The sequence below is a fragment of the Nyctereutes procyonoides genome, unplaced genomic scaffold, assembly GCF_905146905.1.
Source record: "Nyctereutes procyonoides isolate TBG_1078 unplaced genomic scaffold, NYPRO_anot_genome, whole genome shotgun sequence".
NCBI classification, from domain to species: domain Eukaryota; kingdom Metazoa; phylum Chordata; class Mammalia; order Carnivora; family Canidae; genus Nyctereutes; species Nyctereutes procyonoides.
In genome coordinates this window covers 6,164,363-6,183,744 of record NW_026575160.1, presented here as the reverse complement: position 1 = coordinate 6,183,744, position 19,382 = coordinate 6,164,363, and the positions used below count along the sequence as shown (strand labels likewise).

General features: G+C 41.4%; 1 protein-coding gene across 1 annotated transcript in view; it reads right to left on the bottom strand.

Moving 5' to 3' along the window:
• The window catches only part of HDAC9 (histone deacetylase 9), a 910,451-nt gene extending 891,880 nt beyond the window's left edge, over window positions 1-18,571 (bottom strand). Inside the window, 1 exon segment of the mRNA XM_055314616.1 lies at window positions 18,518-18,571. The gene's annotated coding sequence lies outside the window, so the exon portion shown is untranslated.
• Window positions 18,572-19,382: the final 811 nt, after the last annotated feature.

The following is a 19,382-nucleotide window of genomic DNA, read 5'->3' as shown; positions in this document are numbered from 1 at the left end:
ATTAGGATAATAATAGCAGACATGGAGAGGAGGAATTGGAATTGAAAAGGAAGAGAAAGGAATTAAAAACTCAGAGGACAGAAAGAGAAATTGCTTTTTAAAAAAGATTTTATTTATCTGAGAGAGTGAAAGAGAGAGAATGAGAGGGCACAAGCAGGGGGAGGGGCAGTGGCAGAGGGAGAAGCAAAGTCCCCTGCTTTGCAGGGAGTCTGACATGAGGCTGGAAACCAGGACCACAGGATGATGACCTGAGCAGAAGGTAGATGCTTAACAGACTGAGACACTCAGGCACCCCAGGAAATCTTTTTTTTTTTTTTTTTAAGATTTTTTATTTGTTTGTTCATGAGAGACACACAGAGAGAGGCAGAGATACCGGCAGAGGGAGAAGCAGTATGATGTGGGACTCGATCCCGGGACTCCAGGACCACATCCTGGGCTGAAGGTGGCGCTAAACCACTGAGCCACCAGCGCTGCCCGGAAATCATTTTTAAAAACAATTAATTCCAGACACTTGGGTGGCTCAGCGGTTAAGGATTGAGTCCCACACCAGGCTCCCTGCATGGAGCCTGCTTCTTCCTCTGCCTATGTCTCTGCCTCTCTCTCCCTCTCTCTGTGTCACTCACGAACAAATAAAATCTTTAAAAATAGAAACAATTTAAAACTTAAATTACACAGGAAGATGAGTATCATAAATCATAAACTTAAATGCCTAAAAGATCAGGCAAGTAATGAAAATAAATAAAACACCAGATGTAAGCATTGGGAATGGAGATTATAAGAGAGGAAAGAACAGATCTCATCTTAAAAAAGCAGTTATCACTCAGCTCCAATCACCCCAATGCCATTGGGAATGCTGTCAGATCTTCTTCTTGGTCACAAAAAGTCAAAAATCTGGATTTCATGTTAAATATCCTGATTTTTTAAGTATAGTCAACTAATTCAATGTTTCTTTAAATTCTGTGATATCAACAAAACATGCCCATGAGCTGCAGGTCTGTGATCTCCCTAACAGGAAGTGAAAGGAATGGTAAGCCAAGAATCAGAGTATGTGCACAGAGAAGGGGTGGACTGGAGAAGATCCCACGGAAGAGACTGAGGAGAGAGCAGAGGCAGAGGAGGAAACTGTCAGGATTTGACATCCCAAAGACCCAGGGATGATAGATTCCAAAAAGGGGAATAAGTAGTAAACTGTAAAATGCCACAGGGAGCCATTTCACATTGGGAGTGAAAAGTGGACTTTAGGATTTGACAACTATGGAATACAAAATATGGAAAATTAAAAAAAAATTTGGTGACTGTGAGCAAGTAGAAAGCTGAATAGCCTAGCTTTCTCTCTTTTCCCAAACCTTTTCTTCAAAAATCAACATAAGAATTACATGCCCCAAATTTCTATTTACATTTCTTGGAGAAGAAACATCACTGATTATGTTGTCCTCTTTAGGTGATAGATATTAGAATAGTCCATTTTTTTTAATGATGCCCTATGAAGAAGTTTTGATCTCTATGATGCATGATCCCTTGTTCCTCTGAAGCTTAGTTAGAAAAATTAATGGCTAATGTATCTTATGAACAAAAAATTGTGAGAACAGTGTATATAGCTTTATCTGTGTGTGGCAGAGACCCAAAATAACAGTGGCTTAAATAAGAGAGAAGTTTATTCCTCACTCACATAAAGCTCTGAGCTGGTATGGCAGCTCTGCCTCAAGAAGTCATCATCATTGTTCCAGGCTTTTTAAAAGAAATCTTGTTGTTCTGCTATCCTTAGAATGCTGGCTGGCCTCTTACCATGGTCTAAGACAGTACACCACCATATCCACATTCCATCAAGTGAGAAGGGAGGAAAGAGCACTCCTCTGTGCTTTAATGGCCCATTTGGAAGTCATACAAATCACTTCTACTTACTTCCTATGGCCAGAATTTTGCCACGTGGCCCAATTCCTAGCTGCAAGGGAGGCTGAGAAATGTCATCTTTATTCTGCAGGGTCTGATCTCAGCAAAATTCAGGAACTCTGGGTTTGAGGAAGATGGGGAAAGGAGATACTGGGAGATAACTAGCAGTCTCCACGATAGAGTGGTATTCAATTTTTTAAGATTCTGTTCTTAAAAATTCTATAAATAATTTATATTTTGGTTCAGTTTTACAAGAGAATATAAATCTGTCCTAACCTTTATGCTTAAATATTGGAAACAGAGCACTGTAACATTGCCACAATTTTGGCTTCATCGTGCTGGTATTTATGACAGCACTGAAGAAAGTTAAAGTTAATTTTAATTTGTTCTTACAAAATTATTTTCCTAAGAATTCTAAAGCAACTCTAGTCTTCTTGCCATGCCTAAAAACTAGCTTTCAAAAGACTACATTAAAAACTCAAATTATAAAATACAAAAATCATTGACATATTCCTACAGCATATGGAACTATACCACCTCAAAGATTCTTTTAAATTAACACAGTCAATTGTGCCCTTACTGCCAGAAAATGCTTGAAGTAACAACATGCATGCGCTAAAGCAAGATGTGCTCCTGAATTTTGACACTCTATTCTCATATTAGTTCACAGTGCTATATTTTATCATTCAAATACTAGAGAAAACTAAAAATAAAATAGGTTCACCAGCACATAGTTCACTACTACTTGACATGTGAACATTCTAAAACCTACTCATGAACTATAGAATGAACTACTAAATTTCTTAAGTAAATATAAAAAGGAACTCCAAAAAAAGTGACACAATTTAAGAGATAGTAATTTATTAGCTGTTTTATGATCACTCACATAATATAAATTCAAGAGTATATTATTACAAACTACCTGACTTCAATTCTTCTTAAAAAAAAAAAAAAAAACAAGCTAAGGGCAGCCCCGGTGGCGCAGCAGTTTAGCACCGCCTGCAGCCCAGGGCGTGATCCTGGAGACCCTGGATCGTGTCCCACGTCAGGCTCTCTGCATGGAGCCTGCTTCTCCCTCTGCCTGTGTCTCTGCCTCTCTCTCTCTCTGCATCTCTATGAATAAATAAATAAAATCTTTAAAAAAAAAAACAAGCTAATAGGACAGAGTATTTCCCTATATTAACATCTTTTATCCACTTACAAGTATGTGAATTCTTATGCTTAATAAACTTAACTTCTTATTTTATGACTGACTTACTTTAAGAATAATTTTGAATAGCTAGAGCAATAATTAAAATCATCAAGCATAATACAGGACATAAATGACTATTAAAACTTAATTTTTGAAAATATGTAGTACAAAGTATTCATTATTAAAGGTTTGGAAAATACTGAAAAACTAAAAAAGACTATCACAATAAACTACATTAAAGTGAGTATTAAATACTTAAATCATCTCCAAAATTATATTAACCAATAAGACTTTACATGGAAGAGAAAAATCAATGGAGGATATGCATTTTTTAAAAGGTTTTATTTATTTATTCATGACAGAAAGAGTGAGAGGCAGAGAGAGAAGCAGGCTCCACACAAAGAGCCCAATGTGGGACTCGATCCCGGGACTTCAGGATCACCCCAAGCCAAAAGCTGACGCTCAACCACTGAGCCACCCAGGCACCCTGAGTATATGCACTTCTAGTCAAGACAGAATAACAGGGATGGGAAATGCATGGTCTCTGAAGTGCTATACAAAATGTATGAAACAACAGTTTTCAAGACACTGGATATCAGGCAATAATCCTGAAGAAACAGGAAACATAATGCAAACCCTAAGAAATGGGAAACTGATGACATGAGCTCTATGACTGTTCCAGCTTCTAGACAATAGCTCAGGGAAGAAAAAACAAGGCAGAGCCAGCACAATCCCTGAACTGAAGAGATGTACCTAAGAATATAAGGAGATCAGAGAAGCTAGAAATCCCCAGATTTCTTCTACCAGAAAAAAAGGAAGTTGAACACAGAGAGATCTCCAAAGATCTGCAGATAACCCTCAAAGACTCAGCAAAGTACTGATCAGCTGTGATCAAAGTATTGATCACAATATATAAGGGAAACAACGCATGGCCAGGGAAAGAACCACCAGAAAGGATTAAAGGGAACAGTACAGAGCACTCACTTAAGGTTGAGAATTGTGCCTGTTCCCCCAGCCACACTGGAAAACATTAGAATTCATGCAGATTGGAGTAAAGCTGAACAAGACCTGAAAAGATCAAACTTTTTCCAAGAAACTAATTGTATCACATGAAAAACACATTTAAGAAGATTTATAGGGATATAAAAATATCCCGCACTCTACAAGGTAAAATTCACAATCTCTGGTATCCATCAAAAACTACCAGGCACCCAAAGAAGCAGGAAAATATAAACCATAACAAAGAGAAAAATCAACCCAACAAAACTGGTCAAGAATTAAAAAGATGTTAGAATTTGCAGACAAGGCCATTAAAATGGTTATCATGAATCTATTCCATGTGCTTAAAAAAGTTAGAGACATGGAAGATTTTTAAAACATCTATTTCAAACTCAAGAGATGAAGACTACAATATATGTGTTTAAAAAATAAAAAAATAAAAAACACTAAATGGGCTTACTGGTAGTGAACCTGAAGACACAACAATAGAAACTATCCAAAATGAAACACGGAGATGAAAAAAAAGAAACAGAATATCAGTGATCCTAATACATACGTAATTGGAATTCCTGAAAGAGAGTTGGGAGACCAGGGAAACCAGACGAATTTGGGAGGGAAAATAACTACATTCTTTCCAAATTTGAAAGAAAAGATAAATCCATAAATCTAAGACGTTCAATGAACCCAAACTACAAGGAACATGAGGAAAGCCATACCAAGACACCCATAGTCAAATTTTTCAAAACCAGTGAAAAAAGGAAAATGTTTAAGGACACGTTGTATATGAAAATAAGGATGACAGCAGATTTCTCATAAAAAATAATGCAAGGAAGAAAACAGTGGAGCAACATCCTTAAAGTATGAAAGGGAAATACTGTCAATTTAGAATTCTATAACCAACAAAAATCTTATAAAGTGAAAGTGAAATAAAGATGTTTTCTGATATACAAAAGCTGAAAAAACTCATCACTATCAGACCTTTGCCACATGAATAGTTAGTTAAAGGAAGCCCTCCAGGCAGAAGGAAGATGATACCAGATGAAAATAGTATGAAAGCATAAAAGGAAATGAAGGAATGAAAGGAATGAAAAGCACTTAAAATGGCAACTACATGAGGAAATACAAAATATTTGGTTTTATTGTGTAATCTCTTTAAAATATGATTTCATGTTTAAACAAAAATAACACGATATAGGGTTTATAAGATATACAAAAAACATTATATGAAATAAAATTTAATGTTTTTTTTTATTTTTATTTATTTATGATAGTCACACACACAGAGAGAGAGAGAGAGGCAGAGACACAGGCAGAGGGAGAAGGAGGCTCCATGCACCGGGAGCCCGACGTGGGATTCGATCCCGGGTCTCCAGGATCGCGCCCTGGGCCAAAGGCAGGCGCCAAACCGCTGCGCCACCCAGGGATCCTGAAATTAATAATTTTTGAATAACTATTAGAAACACATTAGGGATCCCTGGGTGGCGCAGCGGTTTGGCGCCTGCCTTTGGCCCAGGGCGCGATCCTGGAGACCCGGGATCGAATCCCACGTCGGGCTCCCGGTGCATGGAGCCTGCTTCTCCCTCTGCCTGTGTCTCTGCCTCTCTCTCTCTCTCTGTGACTATCATAAATAAATAAAAATTAAAAAAAAAAACAAAAAACAAAAATTATTAATTTCCCCAGGAATATTTCAGACCTGATATTCTAAAGAAATTAGAACCGTAGCCTTTATTCTAAAATCCCATTCCACTTGGTTTACATTTTCTCATTCACCTTGAGTAGGCTTAGCATTAAACTCAAATTATATACTCAGAAGTAGATTACATTTGTTTTCATAAAGAAAAAACAGTAACTCCAAAAAGGTGTTCTTAGTAAACAAGCTAGCGCACATGGTTTTACAATGGTTTTTACTGAAATTTTATAAATGAAAGCAAATAACTATTGTTTCACTACAATGCTAAGCTCATCAAATTTTCATTTTAATGCAGGTAACTTTCAAAATTTGGGTCAAACAGGTAGATTAAAAAATATTTATGGCGCAAGTCACAAAACAAAGTTCTCTTCCTCATTTCCCCAACCTGCCTAAAATGAACATAGTGCATAATACATACAATTAGTTATTTTTAGGATAAGGCAAGTTGGAGCAGAAGCTAACAACGCAGTGCTAGCTTCTCACCATTAAGAGGCCGATGAAAACAGTCATGTGACCAAAACACAATTTGCAAGTCATGAGTTTAAAATTCTATATATTTCTGAGTTTTTGTCTTCGTCTGTGAAATCTATTCAGAAGCAGAATTACAGGTTCTCTCTGAGTAGCCCTATGTTGGAAGAAATACAAACAAGATACATCTTTTGGGTAGTAGGTTTCAAGATAGAAAATTTGATATTGACAAAACTGCCTTGGAAAGGGAGTTAAGTCAGCCATAAAGTATAGTTTACAGGCTTGAGTGTATAACCCTGAAAAGAAATTCTGATGCATATTAAATTTGGGAAATAATATACTAGACTAAAGAATGAAGAAAGGCAAGTCTCCACACCAAAGTCTGTTTTCAAATTCTGCCATTTAAAACAACTATTAAATCTCTAGGAGCAGAGAATGAGTGGAAAATTCTCAAATGTTTCTGCTTGTCAGCAGAGTTTACTTCAGTTTCTTTGACTATTTAATCTCTATTTAGTTTCTAACCACTATTACCAGATTAGCATTCTCAAAAGAATTAAATGAGACAACATATACAAACATACCCAATAACAAGGTTCAATGAATATATGATGGATTTAAACAGAAGACTTGCTCCTAAAGTGCCAGAAGTTGTATAAAAGACCTTGGCCACTTACTTGAAGCAATCCTTATCTTTCTAAAGGGAAAATCTTGTTGCACTGATGTCATGCAATTGATACCAGCTGTGAAACTTTTTATGTTGGGATTATATCTTACATAAGGATTGAGTCATCATAAGTTTAAGTGTGTATGACGTCACTTCATTCTTTTTCTCTACCAGAAAGGATAAAAAAATATGAAAAGCAAAACAGCCAACAGAAGAAAAGGAATATTCAGACATTTTTAAGAATATGTAAACTTGATGGAGTGCCTGGGTGGCTCTGGGGATTAAGTGTCAGACTCTTGATTTCAGCTCAGATCATGATCCCAGGGACCTAGGATGGAGCCCTGAGTCCGGCTCTGGATTCAGTGGAAAGCCTGCTCAAGATTCTCTCTCTCCCTCTCCATTTGCCTCTCCACCCCCCCCCCAAGTACGGGTGCTCTCTCTCTCTCTCTCTCTCTAAAATAATAAATACATCTTTTTTTTTTTTTTTAAGTACATAAATTGGGCAGCCCGGGTGGCTCAGCGGTTTAGCGCCGCCTTGAGCCCAGGGCGTGATCCTGGAGACCCGGGATCGAGTCCCATGTCGGCCTCCCTGAATGGAGCCTACTTCTCCCTCTGCCTGTATCTCTGCCTCTCCCCGTCTCCTCTCTGTTTCTCATGAATAAATAAATAAAATCTTTAAAATAAATAAATAAAGTACATAAATTTGAAATCAGAATATCAGCAGACATTAGTACACCAAATACAAACTATTATAAACACCTCATGAACAATGATGATAATAATGATAATGATCAAATAGAGAATGCAGGGATCCCTGGGTGGCACGGCGGTTTAGTGCCTGCCTTTGGCCCAGGGCGTGATCTTGGAGACCCGGGATCGAATCCCACGTCAGGCTCCCGGTGCATGGAGCCTGCTTCTCCCTCTGCCTGTGTCTCTGCCTCTCTCTCTCTCTCTCTCTCTCTCTCTCTCTCTCTGTGACTATCATAAATAAAAAAAAATTAAAAAAAATAGAGAATGCAAGTTAAATGGTTTATTAAGGAGAGAAAAGGATTAAAAAATGAGACTAGCAAACACAAGTAAACCTGGGCAATTAAGAAAAAAAACGTGTATGTAAAACTTATTTGATTAAGTGATCAGTGTCAGGCCTGTACACTAATAAGGAAATGATAAAAACCCAAATCAAATGATGGGAGATTGAAGGGATGACATGCAATGTTGTTGGTCATTTGGGAAAAGAATGAAACAAATTTGATGGAATATATCGACCTGTGTTTAAAGTAATGTAACTCAAATAAATAAGTAAAGTAATATAACTCTTTTTATTTATCCAAAAACAATGACTTCCAAAAACACCAAATTACAACCAAAAAATGTAGCAATGCTGGTGCAATGAGTCTGAGAATGAATGGCACAATATCTGGACCTGAGCTGCCTACCAATCACATGACACTGCTTTATAATTAAAATTAAATAAAAGCAAATTCAGGCTCTCAGCCTAACTACACTTCAAGTGCTCAAAGGTCACATGTGTCTAGTGACTATGACAATTGGAGAACACAGACACAGAATATTTCCATCACCAAAGAAAATCCTATTAGACAGCACTAATCTATACAAGTGCTAAAAGGCCTTGTATATGAAGTGTGAGTTCTAAAAGAAGACATGCACATGCACACATACACACACAAGCAGGAGTCAATAACTCATCCAGTCTTTCTTTCAGAGCATTTATTGAGTACTTCTCATGTAAGAGTTGCTGTGCTAGGCATCTGGAGTCCACAGATTAAACAAAATAGTCCCCGCCCTTAGGAGCTCACAGTGCCATAGGAAACAAGAACATATAAACAGTTGTTCAATCAGCAAACACTTGTTAGGCATCAGCTAACAGAAACACACTTAGTGCCGTAGAATAAAAACAAAAACAGTAAGCACATTCTCCCTGCCTTCAACGGGGCTTCCAATCTAGTCAATGACACAATACAGAGTAAGATGTAAAATATTTTAAGTGGCAATTAATATTTGGAACTACGTATTTCAAACTGAAATCCGTGAGTTTAACGCACAGTTTTGTTTTGCCATTTTGGGTTATCACAGGGATGATAATCTAAAAGTATAAAATAAATATAAATATATTCTAATTAATTTCTGAATAAGCATCTTAAAACAAAATAACCACCATGGAGTTTTCATTCCACTTTTTATGATTGGTGTTCTCAATCAGGCAAGTACTAGATGAAGGCAAAATAACATGCAATTTGCTAAATAAATGAAGTCTGATGAGAAAAAAGGTAAGGATGGATCAAGTCACTACATAGTAGCAAGGCATCCAAAGGTAACCTGCACGATAGTGGTTAAAATCATCATCATGTTTGAACATGAGGCATACATGCTATCTGTGTGTAGTTTGTACACTATCTGTTCTCCATTCCTGTAATCTCTGGATATGACTTACACATTTGTCTTAGAATCCAATAATTTCACAGTGCTGATCACATCTTTAAGAGAACAAAAAGATATTATAGAGTGATCAGGTGATACCTCATTAAAACAGACATTTAAAGATTACTTACTAGAATTTTGTTCATGAATGAAGTCTGATTGACCTGAACCAGCAGTCTTGAAGTTAATATTCTGTGTGGGGGGGGAGGGGGAGTTTTATAATTTGTGAAATCTACAGGTAAAAGTTTTTTCACTTTATTATGTGTTCCCACATACTTACATAAAATGTTTAATAAGAATAGTCTAGGTTCATACTGCACAGACTCATAGTCTTAGCTAAAATCAGACCATTCTTCCTGTGGTGTTTTATTTGGGAAGGGTGTTCATTAGGAAGCCAAACCTCCCCTTCCCTTCTCTCCATCTAGGCATGAGAGGCTATAGATCTCTAGTGGGCCACAGAATTGCAAAGAGACCAAAAAAATATGCAAATCATTCCATATAGTAAATATACCATGATACTTCAAAAGTATAAATTAAAGATGCTGTTCTGGGCAAGAAAAATGCAAATTCCTTTGACAATTTTACTCATATAGTAACCTTTTATTATTATGGATTTTTTCAATTAATAATAAAATTCAAATTTGTGTAAACCACTGCTATAATCCTAAATACTATAGGAATTCAGAGAAGAATGAGATCACTGTGAGCTACAGTAATCAGATGAAGCATCACAAAAGCAGAGGGACAGAAGTTGGGCACAGAGAAAAAGGAGCACAGAGAAGGTACACCCCCCTAATGGTTACACTTTCCAAATAAGAACCCAGAGGAGTAACACTCTGATTTTGAGTGGCTACTGACAGTTTCAGAGGTAGCAGGTTCAAAAAAAGCATAAAGAATCCTAGGCTGAAAGAAACTTGGGCTATTCGGTACTCTCTCAATCACAAGAGACAGAAAATGTATGGAAAAACTTCTTGCTCACATAATGTAAAAGCACAAAATCAGCGGTAGATAGAATGGCCTCCAGAATGATTGGATGCTGGAACTGAAAAACTGAAACGTTGCTTTTGTTTGTTTCCCACCTCCTCCCTCCTCCCCCCACACACTCATTCACATCTTGACCTTTCTTCACATGTCAGGCTGGTTGTTTAATATCTAAAACCTAAGTCATGTGCTAGTTCCAAGCTTAGGGCTTATATACGTAAAGCCATACAGCAAGGAGTGACAAGAATTAAAAATGAGGGCAGCCCGGGTGGCTCAGCGGTTTAGCACCCGCCTTCAGCCCAGGGCGTGATGCTGCACATCCAGGATTGAGTCCCAAGTCAGGCTCCCTCCATGGAGCCTGCTTCTCCCTCTGCCTGTGTCTCTGCCTCTCTGTGTGTGTCTCTCATGAATAAATAAATAAAATCTTTTAAAAAAAAGAATTAAAAATGAAAAGGTAATAAATATAGGCTAGGTCCAGACTATGAGAGAATCTGTACGCCATGCTAAATAGTCTGGGCTTTTAGAGTCAAATCTGGCCTATGCTAAATTAGAACATCTAAGTCATATGGAAAAAGATAAGTTTATTTCAGAGTTTCCTGAGCTGTAACTTGTCAGAGATTAGGTTATTGTAGCTGACCCTAATAAGCCACAGTTGAGTGGTCCATAGGTATGCACCTGACCTAACATAATCCAATCACAGTGCTGCTTTAGGATATTCAGTTTAAAATAGTTACATTTTGACTTAAATACCCAGAGAAACCTTAAAGTCTTCCCCATACTGTGCTGGGATGTGGGATACAACTCTGTAAAATTAACCAAATACAGATGAGTCCCACACTGAGCTTGTATTTTGCAGTAGAGCAGCAAGGGAATCTGAGCAAATGATTGCGATCAATGGAACTAGATCCATTTAAAGAAGAGATTTAAGTACATAAAACAGAAGGAAAAAAAAGTAGAAGATCTATGAATAGAATTCAGAGGCACCACAGAGTAGAAAGGGGGACTGAGTAATAGAAGAACAAAGGAAGAATGTCTCAATAGACTTTTCAAGTAGATCAAAACAGTGGCATCTACTGAAAAAGCTATAGAAAGAACCCTATGACCAAAGAGGCAAGGAGAATTCATAACGTTTCCTAATTGAATTTAATAGAAATCTACATATAGGAGAGAAAGGAGACACAGAGCTTTATATTTCTGCCAAAATGATAAGTAGAAATAAAAATATACAGCCTCCACTCCACATTCTTACTTTTAGATGGAAGACAGACCTATAATCTGTACTTCCTGCTGGGAAAAAAGAAGGCACGTTAGCACACTCTCACTCCTCTCTTTAACCCTCATACTCCAGGATCCAGTTCTCACAAGATGAATGAAGGAACCCAAGAGCAATTGTAGGGCCGACATCCACTTCAGTTAGAAAAACAAGCTTTTCCCCTGGAAGCCTCACTTACTGCTTGTGAGTTAGGGATGTGTATTATAAGACTATGGGCTTTGAAATCAGAACCTGATTCAACTCCTGGTGCCACTCATATGTGAATGACCCTTAGCAAGGTATTTAACCTTTCCGAGTCTCCATTTCCTTGGGAGGGAAGCAGGGGTGGCAGAACCAGGGAAATTGGAACTAGGTTGCCAGAGATGGGAGGCAGATTAGATAAAATCACTCCTGCAAAGTGCTTGGAGCTCCAGCTGTGCTCAATAGAGGACCCTCCCTATGCCCCTACACAACACCTGATACTCATTAGACCACAACTGTACAATGGATCTGAGATGGTCTCTGGCTCTGTTCCCTCCTGAAAAATAAGGGGAGGCCAAGTTGGGGACCTCCAAATCATAGTACTAGTTTGTACAAAGATTGGTGGCAATAGTCCTTTAGAAAAAAAAACTCTCATGTGTGGAATATATTAAAGGCTAATTAAGTCAATTCCTAGACTAACATGTCTGCTAGTGAGTCATCTATTTAAAGGCTTCTACTCCTTTCTTACCACCACCGTTACAGGATTCTTGTCTCACAGAGTGAAATAATCTCCCAGGCAAAAGGGTGAAGTGAAAGTTTAAGTGAAGGTGAGAAGAGAAAGGAAAGAGAAAAGCTCTCTGGAGTGAGATGGATCCCCAATAAGTTGCTGCTGAGGGCTTTTATGGTGGGTCTTATATAGAAAACTGACCAGAGAAGTTGGTAAATTTCATGTCAATAACAGGTGGATTTGTAAGTATCATGAGACTATCCCATCTATATTTTGAATGAACCAGGGGTTCTTGCAAATATCATGAGCCCAAACAAAGTGTTCCTTTCTGTCCAATTAGTCTCTAGTAGATTTCTACACGCCTGGGATTTCCCAGAGCCTGGTTTCTAGCCCCCTGGGTGAGCTTAGGCACTTAGCCCCCTACCTGTCTCTCCCTACCCAGCCCAGCCCTCCTGTCCCTTACCACCATTCCTAAATGAAGCCTCACTACCCGCATTCTCCTAAATCCTACTAGAGTTTTCTAAGGAGTTGCAGGAGTCCGGCTACTCTCCAGTCCAACTCGGTCTCCAGATGGTCATCATGCCTATCCAAAAACTTCAACATTTCATTAAGGAATCTTTTGCTCACATTTTTTTTTTTTTGTCCTTCTTTCCTTCAGCAATACACATTTGTCATCCTTTAGGGGCCACGAGCAACTGAACCCCACGGTGTTAGACGAAGAATACTCTCTTATGATACAGAGCTTACCTTCTACTATGGAAGCTGGTATGCCAACAGAGCAGTATTTTCTCACAAAACAGTTCTGCAGATAGATTCTCAGCACTGTTTTTGACTGAGTGGCTTCTAAGCCAGGTACGTTGACTATTCCAGAGATTCAATGAGTTAGTCAACATGGTAGATACATCCAATAGTCACGTGCTTGTACAGTCCCCTCCCCTTTAGTTTGGGTATGTGACTTGCTTTCAACAGAATATGGCAAAGGTAATGGATGTCACAGCCTTGATTAGGTTATGTTACATGACAAAAAGTGATGTGTCATTCCCTTATGTTATAAAAGATTGTCTTCTCATACTAGAGACACAACTCTTAGTTGCTGGCTTTGAAAAGTAGGCTGCCATGTTGTAAGAGTACTTTTGAGAGTGCTACATGGCAAAGAACAGCTGAGAGTGGTTCCTGAGAACCAGCAAGAAAATAGAGACTGCAGTCCTACAACCACAAGGAGATAAATTCTTCCAAGAATCTAAGGAGGCCTGGAAGCAGATTTTCACCCTAAGTGAGCCTCTGATAGGACTGCAGGTTTAACCAACACCTGGTGAGACCCTGAACACAGTATACAATTGGGCCATATGTGGACTCCTGAGCAATGAAACAGAGATAATAAACATGCCTTGCTTCAAGCTGCTAAATTTGTGGCAATGTGTTACAAAGCAACAGAAAACAAATAGAGTCAATATCCTCTAATACATTTATTTAATGCTTAACTAAAGGTAACTTCAGTGACTTGCTGCCAAATATCTTGAGTGATATCTGAGTGAACCAAATTTTATCCTTCCTTCGTTAGCCATTTCAAATTCCACTTGTCATTACTGCATTCAAACTAGACTAATCCGCACTAATCTCCTTATCATAGATTCTGTAAAAATGGGAAGAAAGTACCATTTCCAGCAATTTCAACTCTACTCAGACTCACCAGCAGCATGCTACACTCTCCCTGGGATAGCAAAGAATATTAAAAATGGGTGCTTTCTTCTCTTTGTGACCCTAAACAGAATCCGTTATATCGAATGACAAACCACACTTGAAAAGTAACTTTTTTTTCCAGCATTTCTTTCACACTTAAAAATGTTTGGATGAACCCCTTTTATAAACCATATATTTATGGAAAGGACGGTAAATAAATAAACGTAGTAGAGAGAGCACCTAGTACCATCGCCTTATTAGAAAATGCTGAAAATATTTTAGCCAAATAAACCTTGCATAACAAGTTTTTTTTTTCTATGACAACACAATGCTTTCTTCTGCATCATGGATAATGTATTCCACTTTTGAATCTAACAATATAATATCATAAGTCTTGGTTGTTGCAAATCATGTGGGCAATTACCCTGAAAAATTCTAGTGAGATTCGAAAAACAGGGAATTTGAAAAAATGAAAAGTCATGAGTACCTTCGCCACAAAAGAACAAGTTGCCATCTTTTCTTTTTTGTTGTGTTTTTAAGTCTGATTTATCTAGACACATTATCTACGTGAACAGAAACAATCAGATAATTGCATAAACCCTCACTTTGATTTCTGTAAGTTCAGCCAAAGACGCAGAGCTAATGAGAGAAGATGGGTGTCCTGACACCCAGAAAAACATGATCCTTAATCGATATTGGCTGGCTCTGCAGTGGACAGTCCATTACTGTCCTCAGTCAATATCCTATCTTCTCAAAAATCACATTCCGAGTTCTCTCACCAGTGAGTCTGATGATCTTCAAGCTTGATGAATGTGCTGATAAAATTCAAAGCAGCCTTGACTACTCAAAGGACAGTATGCAGTTGATAAGGTAGTGCCAGTGGGGACAGAGAAATGTGTGGCATATGAACTGACAGCAAGAATGGCTACCCCTCAGAGGTGTGTATGTTTGTTTCAGCATTGGCTCCTGGGGTCACGGTTCTCCCCATCAGCAGGCCACAGTAAGGACCCATTCCCTTATGACAGTATTGATGGATATAAAATCTGATCAGCATATCTACAAAGCTGAGCACTTTAAAAATCCAGGAATGTATAAATCTATGAAAATATCATTTAACATAGCCACAGGAACAGCTTGCTATTACGAACAGAATACAAGAAATATATATGTTACCCTTAGCTTCACACTGATTCACTAGTGTGTGACCTTGGATCTATCGGTGTACCTGCTGCCTTCTTCTGAAAACGAGAACAATATGTCTTCCTACCTGCCTCTCAAATGTTTTGAAGAATATCTGAGAAAGGTAAGAGTTATAATAACAAGCTAGGAAACAACTGTATAAATGTGCGGATGTGTGCAATAAAAACTAAGTGTGACATCTTTATTGAAAGGAAAGGGCTTCAAACAATAAAAGCCCCCACCAACTTACACATTAATATAATTACATTTAAAAAAAAAAAACCCCATCGAAGCAAAAATAAAAAGCCACATTTCAGTGTAATAAAAAATGTCCATAACTACAATATTTCACTAATGAGAAGGTACAGATGCTACATACAGAAGGATTTTATGATGTCCATATGTTTCTCAAATGACTCTCCTTGTTAGCTATTTCTCCATATCTCTATTTAAGAATAACCTACACCTTCCCTGCTGAGCAGGTGTAAATTGCAGTATAATATGTTGTAATATTTAAACAAATTCAAAATAGAGATAATTCTAATGAAGAGAAATGAAAGCCGTGTAACTGTAAAACATCCTTAGCTGTTGATATTAATACAAATCTAAATTATGTGTATCACTGTAACTATAGTTAGACAACTTAACCGGTCAGTTGGCTTCATGATTTAAAATTCTTAGAAACCCAAATACATTCCAAACATACCCCAAATACATAGAATAATTATATATATATATATATATATATATATATATATATATATATAGGCAGTAACTTCATGAAGCAACTGTCTACCATAATAATGGGCATAGTAGTGGTCATAAAACAATCATAAAAGTCTGTTAGGGATCCCTGGGTGGCGCAGCGGTTTGGCGCCTGCCTTTGGCCCGGGGCGCGATCCTGGAGACCCGGGATCGAATCCCACGTCGGGCTCCCGGTGCATGGAGCCTGCTTCTCCCTCTGCCTGTGTCTCTGCCTCTCTCTCTCTCTCTCTCTCTCTCTCTCTCTCTCTCTCTCTCGCTGTGACTATCATAAAAAAAAAGTCTGTTACAGTATATAAAAGTCCCTTTTTTATTTCAGAAAGGCCATCATTATTTTTAGAGGAAAGCAGTTTAATATGCCCAACACTGTAGCCAAAGAAGTGTTTGGTCTGACTTTCCAATGAAGGCCAGTCCAATAAGCTGAATTGCAGAGGGAAAAAAACAGGAAGACTGAGGTTTAAGAAAAAAGAGAGAAAAGAAAAGAAAAAGAAAAGAAAGAAAAGAAAAGAAAAGAAAAAAACCACGCCCTTCCCAACCAAAATTAAGTGGTACTTAATTTAAATCTCTTAATTCCTGAATTTGCACAATCCTATATGCATCTAACCATATCCATTCTGAGTGAAGACAATCAATTCGGGAGGAGAGCTGGGAAAGCACCTCTCCCTCTAGCTGGCAGTCTAAAATCAAAGGTCAGACTCAGGATTCCCACTCTATTTGCACCTGTTTGTGACTAAAACATGAAAATATTCACTTTCTCCTCACACAGAATATGACATATTCCAAGGAAATTCTCTCTTCTTGAGATCTGCCTCATTCAAACAAAATGGATGAAAATAAATTACAAGAAAGTTTTACAACTGACTACGTTATTTGTCTTTTTGGAAATACAATATTCTTATTAAGTAGTTTTAAATGCAAATACTTCCCAGAAGGCACAACAGTGGTTTGGTCTTTGGGTAATTAAGTTGGTCCAAACTGGAATAGCAGTTTAAAAGGAAAAGGAGGACTAATTACTTGTGGTAAAAAGCAAATATATTGAGCAACAAGTTTTCAGTCACAGTAATTCCCGTAATAAACATCCAAAGGACCAAAGAGTACTTCAAAAGATATCTTTTCCAAACATGATATTTTAATTGTCCTCATTCACTAACTGCAACTTATTCTGTGCTGTTATTAATCACAGGATTTAAAAGATGTGCAGCGCATCAGAAAATAACATCCAGACCTTTCCAAATGTCAAAATGTCCTCTTTCCAAATATTTTTTTTTTCTTTAGCATGCATTCTCCACCTACCTACTCCCTACTCCCTTCCTCTAGCTTTCAATAACGCTCGCAAGATTTGGAAACATGGATTGTACCCTAAATGCCTGTAATTCCTAAAGCCTACCCTTTCTGAGACATCTCCACACACCAAGAGGAGTATTCAGTCGTAGGGTTGTTCGACCCTTTGGGGAGAAAATACCGTTAACTCTTCACTTTCTTTTCCAGGGTAAGTTCAACTTCTTCAGCCCCCCGGACCCCACTCCCGCGTTGTGCACGCGCGCACAGAGGCACGCGCGCCCGGTGGACGTAGGCGGGGATCTGTGTGGCCGGCCTCTCTCTCACAGATTTGAGAATATCACGGCTGCCGAGCCTCAAAGTTCCTTCCAGGAGACTGCACGCACCTCCCGGCAGGGAGAACAGACGCCACACATCTTTCTGAAATGAGAGCGTAGCAGCCTCGCTAGAGGACTCCCGGGGGCAGCGAGTGGCCTGAGCCGCGCGTCCTCGGCTCCGGGCTGCAGGCGGCCTCTCCGCGCGACCTGGCCCCGGGCCCGGGGAGCCGCTCAGTCCCGCGCCCGCGGCAGCACACGGCGGCCGCGCAGGCCTGACAGCTCGCCGCGGGCCCGCGGGCCGGTGGCTTCAGAGCCCAGCGCTGCCCGCCCGGCACTCGGGGGGACGCCCCCTGTCCTCTGCTGCCTCCCGTCCCCACTGTGCCACCCTCGTGGCGTTGCATTAACCAGTTCACCTTAGTAAGTTTACGATTCACCCGTCTCCTTCCACTAGCTAAGAAACTGCATCATGCCCCACCCTCCCCCCCGCCCCCAGGCGGCTCCGGAACTTTTCCTAAGAGCCTAGAATTCTACCTGCATATGGACTTGGAACTCAAGCCCCCCCCCCCCGCCCACGACGCATCAAAGGTAGCCCCGCTGAGTACCGCTCCCCTCCAGCAACACGTTGGCAGCGCAAACTTTTCATTCATGACTCGGCTCCTGCAGGAGCTGGGGTGTGTGTGCGTGTGTGTGCGCGTGTGTGTGTGCGCGCTGGGGGGCGGGGGCGTCGTGTCACCGACCCCTCGCCTGGGCTGGCCGCAGCCCACGTCTCCTTGCTTCACCTGGCGCTCAACTTGTGACAAAGGTTCCCTTAAAAGCCACCAGCCCCGGGGGTGGGAGACGCAAGGCCAGCAGCGTCGGGGTCCCGCCTGGGATGCTGTCAACCTGCGGGAACCGAGCCGGGAACCCAGCGCTACATCCGGGGCGGGGGGCGGGGGGCGGGGTGGGGGGCGCTGGGCCCCCGATTCCCAGGGCTGTCCCCCGGGCACCGGCCGCCGAGCCGGCCGCGGTGCCACTCACCTCCGCCCGCGCCTGCTGAGGCTGTCGCGCCCTCCTGCGCCCCGCGCCGGCGACCCCCTAACTTCTCCCCCGTCTCCAAACAGCCATGTTTCGCGGAGAAGAGAATGGCGAGGCCGAAGCAGAGCGGGGATCGAAAGTTGATTCGGGCACCGCCGCTGCTCCGCCGGCAGGGACTTACCGGCCGCGACAGGCGCCTGCGGAGGAGACCGCCGCGAGGGTGGCGGGCGCGGCGGGGCCGGCTCGGTGCGCGCTGCGCGAGGTGCGGGACGCGCCGCCGCCGCCGCCGCCGCCGCCGCGGCCACCGCGCGGGGGGGGGGCGGGGGGAGCTCGGGAGGGCGGTGCGCGCGGCTGCGAGCTGCGAGCTGCGAGCTGCGAGCTGAGCCGGTGGCGGCGCGCGGAGGATTTACTAAAAATAGCAACTCTTGGGGAGGAGGGGGGCGGAGGTGGGAGGGAGACGGAGAGGCCAGGCCAGGAGCCCCTGCGCGGCGGAGGCTGGGCGGGGCCGGGCGGGAAGGGAGGCTGGGCGGGCGACCGGAGACCCGCAGGCCCGGGAGCCGCGGCCCGGGGGGGGGGGGGGGGGGGAGGGGGGACCGGGAGCGCGGGGACACCTGGGCGCGCGCGGCCGAGGCTCGAGCAGGCGCGCGCGGGAGGCAGCAGGACCCAGAGAGCCGCCTAGGGTGGAGCGGAGGGGAGCTCGGGGCTGGAGCGACGCCTCCTCGCAGGGGGAGGACCGGCTGCCTAAGAGCCCTTGGCTTTCTGGAGCGAAACACGCCCCCGCGGGGCGCACGGTGACGGCCGGGGCGACCCGCGCTCCTCCCGCGCGGTTCTCGGCTGCCCGCGGCCGTGACCCGGGGCGCTGCGGGCC